Source organism: Poecilia latipinna, unplaced genomic scaffold, assembly GCF_001443285.1.
Source record: "Poecilia latipinna isolate Pla-1442-1.1 unplaced genomic scaffold, P_latipinna-1.0 Scaffold218, whole genome shotgun sequence".
Classification (NCBI taxonomy): domain Eukaryota; kingdom Metazoa; phylum Chordata; class Actinopteri; order Cyprinodontiformes; family Poeciliidae; genus Poecilia; species Poecilia latipinna.
The window spans coordinates 544,071-553,915 of NW_015112834.1; the positions used below are offsets into that span (position 1 = coordinate 544,071).

The 9,845-nt window shown below is 39.5% G+C and overlaps 1 long non-coding RNA gene across 1 annotated transcript; it reads left to right on the top strand.

Moving 5' to 3' along the window:
* The first annotated feature begins 9,251 nt into the window (after window positions 1-9,251).
* On the top strand, window positions 9,252-9,760 carry LOC106947020 (uncharacterized). Its single transcript, XR_001424894.1, has 2 exons — window positions 9,252-9,419; window positions 9,653-9,760. It is a non-coding gene; the product is annotated as an uncharacterized LOC106947020 (long non-coding RNA).
* Window positions 9,761-9,845: the final 85 nt, after the last annotated feature.

Sequence of the window (9,845 nt, forward strand, 5' to 3'; positions counted from 1 at the left end):
CCTTAATCTGTGTGGACCCTCAGTCTGCGCTGATGAAGATCTGCTCACCTCACTATGCAGTATGACTAGAGAGGCTCCAACTAAGACAAGCCTAACCTACTTTCTGAGTAATTAGATTTTTATCCCCATGGAGATTGTTTATACTTATATATGAAATATCTAAAACAACACAGTGACACAGTGTTCACAGTAACATACTCTTCCCTAATGCAGTTAAATGCTATGGATTCTACACCCTTTATCACAAAAACACACTTTATACCAAATGGGTTCACATCAAGAATAACATACATCCTTCAATAGATTGACAAGCGTTTTTGTCATTTCTTCAAGTTTGGATCAAAGTAGCACATGCTTATGATACACCAACATGCATGACAATACAGAAGTCCCATAATTATAATTTTCATATCAAATTATTGCACATCAGTCTTTAGTTTTAAATAAGACATGATTCATAAAAAATAAAATATAAAAAAGTCATGCCGAAGCAGCAGGTAGCGGGTGTACTCGGGTTTCTTCAGTATTTTGTGACTGTGTGCCTCTCCCTGTGCTGTCAGTGGGTGTCTACGTATATGAATCACAGAACAAATGTATATTCGGTTTCAGCATTGACTCAGTTTGCTTATACAATCAGCTGACAGAGGTCATGCAATCCAGATGCTTATTTCTTGGCATCTGGTCAGCTGCTAAACTATTTCAGGCAGGGCTAACAAAGCTCCTGATATGTGACACACAGAAGGTCCTTCTGTACTGCAGAGTCCAGATCAATGTTGGGGATCACATTAACCACAAGAGGAGACAGCCGAGGTCACTTTGGATTCTAACTCATGTTGCTCATATTTCAGACTGCTTTAAAAACACCACAATATTTTGTTGCTAATTTGTAAGAGTGCAAAAAAGTCAGGAACATCACCAACCAGATTTATTTCATTTTTAAACTGACTGATGAACATGAACCACTTCTAGTGTATGCAGGATAAAGTCTCCAGTGAGCTCCACATCAGGGCCTCGTTTCAGGAAGCAGGATAAGTGAAAATCCTGACTAAGTTCTGGGGTGACTATGAGCATATCCTGGGTTTTTGGTTTTCAGAAAAACATATAGAAGTCATCCTGAGCCAGCTTACTACTGAAACTTACTCCATGAACCAACCCTGCATGGTAGCGGCATTGTCTGAGCAAACCCTGAGTTGGTCCTACTTTCTAGCTGAAACCTGGCACAAGGAAAGTGTCTGAAGAGGTGTGTCTCTTTTGGGGTGAGCCTGTAGATGTTGGAGAGTAAATGTGCAAATTTCCATCAGAAGAGGGTGTTCACACCCTGATTGGATCATTTCTACACTGCTCAAAAAAAATAAAGGGAACACTCAAATAACACATCCTAGATCTGAATGAATGAAATATTCTCATTGAATACTTTGTTCTGTACAAAGTTGAATGTGCTGACAACAAAATCACACAAAAATCATCAATGGAAATCAAATGTATTAACCAATGGAGGCCTGGATTTGGAGCCACACACAAAATTAAAGTCAAATGTTCCCTTTATTTTTTGAGCAGTATATATTAATATATTTTTGAGCATTACTGTTTTGCACCACAGTCAATTTAGCTCTATTGAATTTCAGTCCACACATTTCTCTTACGACACAGTGGACTTTATTTGAAAGTCAACAGGATCCTGTCAGGAATGTAACTGCAGCATCTAAACTGTTGATATATAACAGAGGTCACCTGTGACAGATGCCTAATTAAAGAGGTGGCTGTGCCTCTCCTCTGTAGCTGTGGGCTGTTTGTCTCCACCTGTCAGATGAGACACTGGGGTTCAATCAGCAGGTCCCCATGATCAAAGATGATCTTTTTTTCTTGTTTCTGTTTTACTTTAGTTCAGTCCTTTCTTATTGTTTCTAGTTTATTATGTTTAATAGTTTCTTGTGTCTGGTTATTCTCTGTTACTCTAATTTAACTATGATCCTTATGTCTAGCTATTGTTTAATATTAAATTAATTTCCCAGGCCCCAGTGTTCTCTCCCTCGCCCCCTGTGCCCCCTCTCTCTCTCTCTCTCTCTCTCTCTCTCTCCAGTCTGCCTTCTGCTCTCTACCCTCACACCTGCAACCTGTTAGCTAATCAGCCACTCTCCCAGTTCTCTGCTCCTTACTCCTCACTGGTTCTTCCCAGATATCTCTCTGTTACCTCCTTGCTCCAGGGTTCCTTTGTTTTTGTTCAGCTCTGACTCACTGTGATTTTTTGTAAGATTTTGATATCCAACCATCCGTCCTTTTTCTTACACCCTTGTCCCTTTGTGGGGTCAGGAGGGTTGCTGGTGCCTATCTCCAGCTAACGTTCCGGGCGAGAGGCGGGGTCACCCTGGACAGGTCACCAGTCTGTCGCAGGGCAACACAGAGACACACAGGACAAACAACCATGCACACACACACACACACACACACGCACACGCACGCACGCACGCACACACACACACACACACACACACACACACACACACACACACACACACTCACCCCTAGGGACAATTTGTAGAGGACAGTTAACCTGACAGACATGTTTTTGGACTATGGGAGGAAACCAGAGTACCCAGAGAAAACCCACGCATGCACAGGGAGAACATGCAAACTCCATGCAGAAAGACCGGGGCCGGGAATCGAACCCAAGCAAGGCAACAGCTCTACCAACTGTGCCACTGTGCAGCCCAAGATTTTGATAATCTCTTTTTTTTTTATCTTTCTGTAACCCATTTAACCATTATAATCTACTGTTCTAACCCTAATCTCCACTGATCTCAGTTGTTGACTGTGTTAAACTTTTAATCCCTGGTCCATTATGTCAGCTGCAAAGTCAGCAACATGTCTGCGATTCTCCAGACAGTAGAGCTCACATCCAGGAGGAGCGAATGTTGCAAGTCAGTAACCAGATGCAATTTAATAGGTTTCTTCAAAAACCTTTTTGAATAATAAATTAAACTTGACTGCATTGGTTGATAACTACGGTCAATTTGGAATGCATGCAGTTGATTTGGAGTCAATATGCATGATTGGATTGATTTGTGATCCTAAGCAGGAGTTTTAATGTAGCAGGAAACAGCAAGACCTGCTACTGACTATCCTCCAAAAACACACACACAAGTGGAACCACATGAGCATGTCTATGTGTGCATGCACATGGTGATTGTTGACAAAGTATTTGAACTCTGGATGATGCAGGTGGAATAGAAAAGGAATCTAAGCTTGTCATGGTCACAACTTTTTACATCACTCACACTTCGGATTCTGGATCTGTAGAACCGCTTTAAGATCAATCATCTGCTTTGTTGCCATGATCGTCGTCAAGGCCATTATGCGGAAGTGCAACACAAACTTCATCTAATTTATTCAGTCTCTGTTACAGAAACAGAGACTGTGCCACCAACAATGTTTGGTTATGACATGTAGCTCCTGAGCCTATCCTGGCTGTGGTTGTCAGGTTAATACATCTACCATCACCAGCCACAAGAGGCCACTGAAAGCAAACTAATGGGAGATTTGTATACAACAGGAATATTTTAATTTAATCAAAACATAAAGGAAATTTAAAAAATGCTATAAAACAAGCAGAACATTAAATGGCAAATTATAAGTTGTGACAAGACTCATAGGAAGCAATAAAAATTTATTAACAAACAAAAATCAACCAATATAGTCATGTGCTTTTTGTTGACTGGAACTTAAAATAAGGCAAAAACTACATGCATGAAGATCGTTTTATCCTCATGGGAAGTTGCTGCATTTTGAACTTGATGCTATTTTGTTGACATAAATGATTTAAAATGAGTGAACAGAAAGGTTGTTATTTTGAAAGTCCTGACTTCACAATGGAATTCCAGGATCCTGGATGTGAGAATGACTTTGGGATGACCTTATATTGTTACTTGGAATGTCCTTCCCCACCACTTAGCTGGAAGAAAGAGTCCACAAGATGAAAGGAAAATGCTCACATTGTGGAAAATTAAAAATCATCATTAAGAGCCTGTTTCACTTTGTTCTCTGATTGCGTCTTTCAGAAGTTTTTCTTTGTTACACAGTCAAATTGCTGTGATAAATGCAAGAGATAAAAATCTATTATCTGATCAGTGTGTTCAAGGGAAACTGTGCTGGTTAAATGTTAGTTTCTCGGGTTTTGGTTTAAGCTGGCCCATTTTCCTCCCAACTCTCCTCCCCTCCATTTATCCACTCTGCTGGATTTGAGCATAGCTCACAGAAAACACACAAAGTAAATGTTTGCTGAGCAGCCTCTCTTTCTCACCTCCGAGGGATGCGTGTTAGACTGACGGAGCACAGATCTGTTTTCATGTTTCTTCAAGCACTTTAAAGAGACGTCTTTAAAAGAATTGCACGCTAAACAGGCAGTGGTAGTTTCACAGCTATTAAAGCGGTTGCTAGGAAACAGGTTCATCCAGTTTTTGTATGATATACACAAAATGTATTCACAAACAGGCAGATGGAACTACACTGATATAGGCTAGCTGAAGTGTGGAGTAATCTCAGCATTTGGAAAGTAGGGAATTACAATCCACAGGAGAAAATGGGATCATAAACATGGAGAACTTCCTGGAAAATTCAGTAATTTCCTCTTTAAAACATTTTATCAGCCTTGTAGCAGTTCACCTGGTAAAACCTGTCCTTCTGACATCCAGTACACAAGCGTTAGCATTGTGTTGCATTCTGATCAACCATTGTGAATTCCTATTTTTTCATCTGTTGTATTTATTTTGTTAAGCCATTCCTTCAGGGATTTCGTAAATTGAAATGCAGGAAGTCGGCAGAAAGAGACCAAAAGCATTTTGAATTTCGCTTTAATCCAAATTTCTTCCTACAGCAGCCTGAATCACTGAATCAGAACAACAGTGAGGTCTTCTCTTCCTCTTTCCATCTGATACATTTCTTCATGGCTGACGGGGTCAGAAGTGATGGAATTACTCACCTGTTATGTTGTGATTTTACAGAATATTGCTGTTGATTTTATGGGTCTCTTACTCTTTTGACCTTCTCCTGTTTCTTGCTGTTCTTGAAGCTAATAAAGAACAGAGAAAATTAGTTTTTCTTTGAACTTCTGTAAAAAGAACCTGGAGAGGCAGACAGCCCAGTTCCCTCCCTACTGCTAAATATTCTGCCCCCCCACACACAGCATGTGCTTGCTGCAGGTTAACAAGCGTCCTTCCTCTTCACGTCCTTGGAACTTCAACACTGAGGAATTTGGAAAAGGCTGCTGACTCAAATCCTGTTAAGATTCACCAGGTTGTCAGCTTCTTTGTTTTTTTTCTCCTTTGATTTCTGCTCAGTCTGTCTCTCACAGTGGGACGGGATCCATCTTTGCATGGAGAGTGTTGCTTGAAGTTAGGCTTTCATGAACTGGGCCATGTCTACTTCCAAGTCCTCCCCACCTCCTCCTTTAACAAGGTGCTGTAAAGAGAGAATACTTTTGAATGTTTAAACAGCAAATGACAATATGATTTTTATTGTGCATAATATTCTCAACTCCTTTTATCAAATTCATTTTGTTGTCTTCATGTGACCATTGTGTGAATACACCAGTATAACAGAATACTGGGGAGCTGTGAAGTCAAACTGCGATTGCATTTCATTGATTTGGTGTTGAAAGGTCACCGTTATGCTAACTGCAGATCTGTCGACTACTAATTTGATTCGGTGGGTTGCAGAAAGATGAAAGGAGAGAGCTGCCTCCGATTCCCCCCTCACGGTGAGATCTCATCGTGACAAAATACAAAATGCTGTTGAGAGGGTGGGATACTTTGCATGCAAAGTGTTTGTATTTCTTTATTTTGGCAGGTGAAGTCTGAACAGTCACAGTGTTCAGACCTGCGACAGAAATGATCTGTCTGCAGATCATTTCTCTGCAGACAGAGGAATGATCAAAGCTGTTATGGATCAAGCGAGTTCATAAGAATTGCCCGTACTTCATTTGATAGACATACTTATAAGCTGAAAAGTTTACTTAAAAAAAGAAAAGTAATGCTATTTAGGGAAAAAAAATATTGTGAGGCATTTCAAAAAACCCAAAGTTTCTCCTTGAAGTAAAATGATCATCTGTTCTTTTGCCCAGTTTTCAGCCTCTGAGCTTGATTTATATTTAAATATTATATGTGTACATAAGAATCATTGTGTAGAACAAAAAAACACACTGAAGCATGAACACATTGTTAAGGATGAGCGTGGAGGAACATATGAAGCTTTTAAGGGATAGTGCTCAACACTGATGACTCTTACTCAGCCTGCTGTGTAATCACTGGTCACTTTAGTTATACATAAATGAACCAGACCAGCAGACAATCACAGACTATTCTTTTTAATCCAGTCAGATTACTTGTAGGGAAATGTTGCACTGGCTAGAATGAAAAATAACCAAACAACAAATCAAAATACTGCACAAGAAGACCACAATTATGCAACAAAACTAGAGAAAAAGAATGTTTTAAAAAAAGGCATTTTAATTTTATACCCAAAGAATATTTAGGTAAACATTCAAATATACTTAGGGTACTTACTTTGTGCAGCTTAGATAGGCTAGTACTTCCACATTTTTTCAGCAACTATAACGTGTAAAAAACGGTCAGCAAACCGATCCTATGATTTAATGCATTCTTAAGAGAGTTCTGGAGTGACGTGGCAAATCGAGTACTGAATAACCAGACTGCCATGACAGGGAGAGCCACTCAGTTTGTTATCTTATCACACAACCTCAGCAAAATACTTTGGAGTGTGTGTTTTTAATATGACAAAAAAAGTGGAAAAAATTTAAGGAGTAAGAATATTTTCTCAAAGACACGGGATGCTTACACACACATTCACATGTACAGAGATGTGAAAATAGCTAAAAGTGACAAGATGAGCATAAAACCCTCATGAATCATTTACTTATGTACAGAGTGGAAATTCTGGGTTTAGTCGTGTATAACAGATTGTAAACAGCTGGTGGGCAGATAGAATATTGAAACAGAGGGCAGAAAAAGGACACAAACAATCCTCTGACAGGAATTATTTCAATATTTGTACCAAAAAATATCTCTCAGGTCTAGCAAAGCACTTATATATTTGCTATATTTAACTGTGAATAAAATTAACATCTCTTGCTCTTGTAAATGGTTATTCAAAATTAAACATATATATAATATGGAAACAAGTAAATTAAGATCACAGAGATATTAAAATGACTTCTTTTCTACATCAACATCTGCTTTTCTTCTGGTGAGATGATGAAGTTTTAATCTTTGTCAGCTGCTAATACTGTTCCCAAACATGATGATGATGATCATCATCAGATCTCCACGTTCATGTCCTGAGGGAGGGCAGCGATCAGCATCACAATGAAGACAGTGAAATGTCCTGACTTTAAACATCGACTCCTCCCAAAGCCATCTTCCTGCCATTTTCTAAAAGGAATGTAATTTCTTCACAAGTCAAAACAAAAAGCCAAAACAAATCTCTTCGGAGGCAATTTTCAGCTATTTACTTGTCAGCCTGAGCTTTTAAAGATGCCAGACGACTCAGACAGCAGCAGACAAATTACAGACGGACACTTGAGCTGCACACAGAGTAAAGACAAAGATGAGCGCAAAGTATTCAAACACAATCAGGCAGCGCTGCATGCAAGCATCATTGAGTCAATCATATCATTGGCTGCACACTGCTCTGGGACAATGCTGCACTCACGTCACATCGTTCCAAAACAAAATAACGCTCATTTGGAATTGGACTTTTAGAAAAATCCTAAGAAATTTTTTTAAAAAGGAACACGAGTGACGTCTAAAAACTTCAACCTGTATTTCTCAGTCTGGTCCGATTTTTATCATTAACAGATCAAACTAATCTAATGGCAAAATGTCAAGTAAAAACAGCAATATGGGGCCCCGATTGGGTCAAACTTTCTCTGTTTTACCAACAAAGTCATGGAGCCAAGACTGGAATACACAGTGCATCCTTAACCGCTATGCGGACCATGTCCAAGCTTAACACCACATGGCACCAGTGGTTAGCCTCTCTAGCAAACTATGTCTCTGATAAACACTAACAGCCTGATAGAACAAATGTTGATGCAGATTTGTTGGTCAGTAACTTGGGGTAAGAAAAGGTATAGAGGCAGCAGATCACACACGGGAGGGGGCTCGGTCTGTCTGTGGTCAGAGACACTGGATGCCTCTTCACAGTATTTCGTGGAGGAGATGAAAAGTTAAAATACTCTCCAACAATTGTCTTGTACACAAGTTCTAATTGACTAACCCCAAGATCACTAAGTCTTCTTAAAAGATAGAGTCTCTAGGAACATTTCTGAAAAATATAGTCAGTGTTTTCAGCAAAGTTGAGCTGACTGTCCAGGAACGATCCAAGATATTTAAAATTTGCCACAGTTCCAACAAGTTGGCCATCGAGTGAAACTGGACCCACTTTCAGGTTTTGTTTAGGTCATTTAATTAGTTTCCCTTAGACTTTGGGGTATTCTGATTTAGTAATCTATTTATGTTAGTTGTGTTACCACCACCATGCCACTAGAGGCAGTAGTACCCCGAAAAGATGGGACTAAGGAGCAGGTTGTTATGTTTGAGTTATTCCCAGGGGTAAAAGTAAAGGGGTAGGGTACTGCGTACCCCTAAAAGATTTAGCGGGGGGACGCAGTACCTGCCAGAGAGGGGAGCAGCTATCTGCTGTAAAAAAAAAATCAATGGGTTCACTGTGCAGCCACTAATCAGCCGTGACTGATTAGTTTTTCAAGAACAGTCTAAAACACGACTTAATCAGTTAGTAAATAACTTTTTTTCCCATTTCATATTGTTTATCAAAGCAAGAGCAGCGGTCCAATATGTTGATCGCGGAAGGTTTTGAGTCGATCTCAGCATTAGGTGACAAACTGAACGCCGCCAGGACGCTGAGACCAGCACGTCCTCCTCTGACCTTTTATTGAGATCCAGAACCCAAAAGTTCTTGGCTTGTGTCATTCAGGAGCCCTGGGGATAAAAGTGCTTCATGATTGTATTTCAAAGGCAGATTTCAAGAACAACTCGGGCAAGAGTTTGGGTCAGGTGCTATTCTGGGATGTAGACGTGTGTAGGAATTTCCACGATGTCAGTAACACAGAGTAGCACGCCTTAGTAGGTGTGTGTGTGTGTGGGACCACTCCACCTTTCTCAGGCTGGAAGTTGGGAATATCTTAATAATTAGTTTTAAAAAGTTCTATAATGTTAATTTATCGGTATTTTATTTTGAAGGAGAATTTTGAGATAGAAGTGCATTGTGGGTAGCAGAGGCAGTTGCAGTTTGGAATACCTGTTCGCAAAGAGAAAGCCTGACTGTTAATGTATAAACTTCACCTCCTGTGTCGTCAATCTTTTCTTACACCTCCGAAAACAATGGCTGTAAGTTCAATCTGTGTTCTGTTTGGTGTTATATGTTTTGTTAGTTTATTTTCAGATTGTTTTCCAAATGTGTTTATTCTAGAAATGCCATATCCTGATAGTTTTTATTTACATAACAACGGTTGCTACGTGACTGTTTCTTAACTGCAGCTAAGGTTAATTCTATTCTGACACTAGAAGTTTATTCTGTGCATTTAGAGCTGATGCATATTTTATTTTTCTGTTTCTTATAGTTTCACTCACCTTTCATTGAGCTTTTCCACACCACTGCTCAAAGTTGTAAGTGTCAAGAAAACGTAACAAAGGAGGAAGACGCTCGGCTTCATGGCTCATGAAATTGAGTTTGGCTTGCTGGCTGTTGATCTATGTTAACATACACAGAGTATCTAACACGTAGTGATATATATATATATATATATATATATA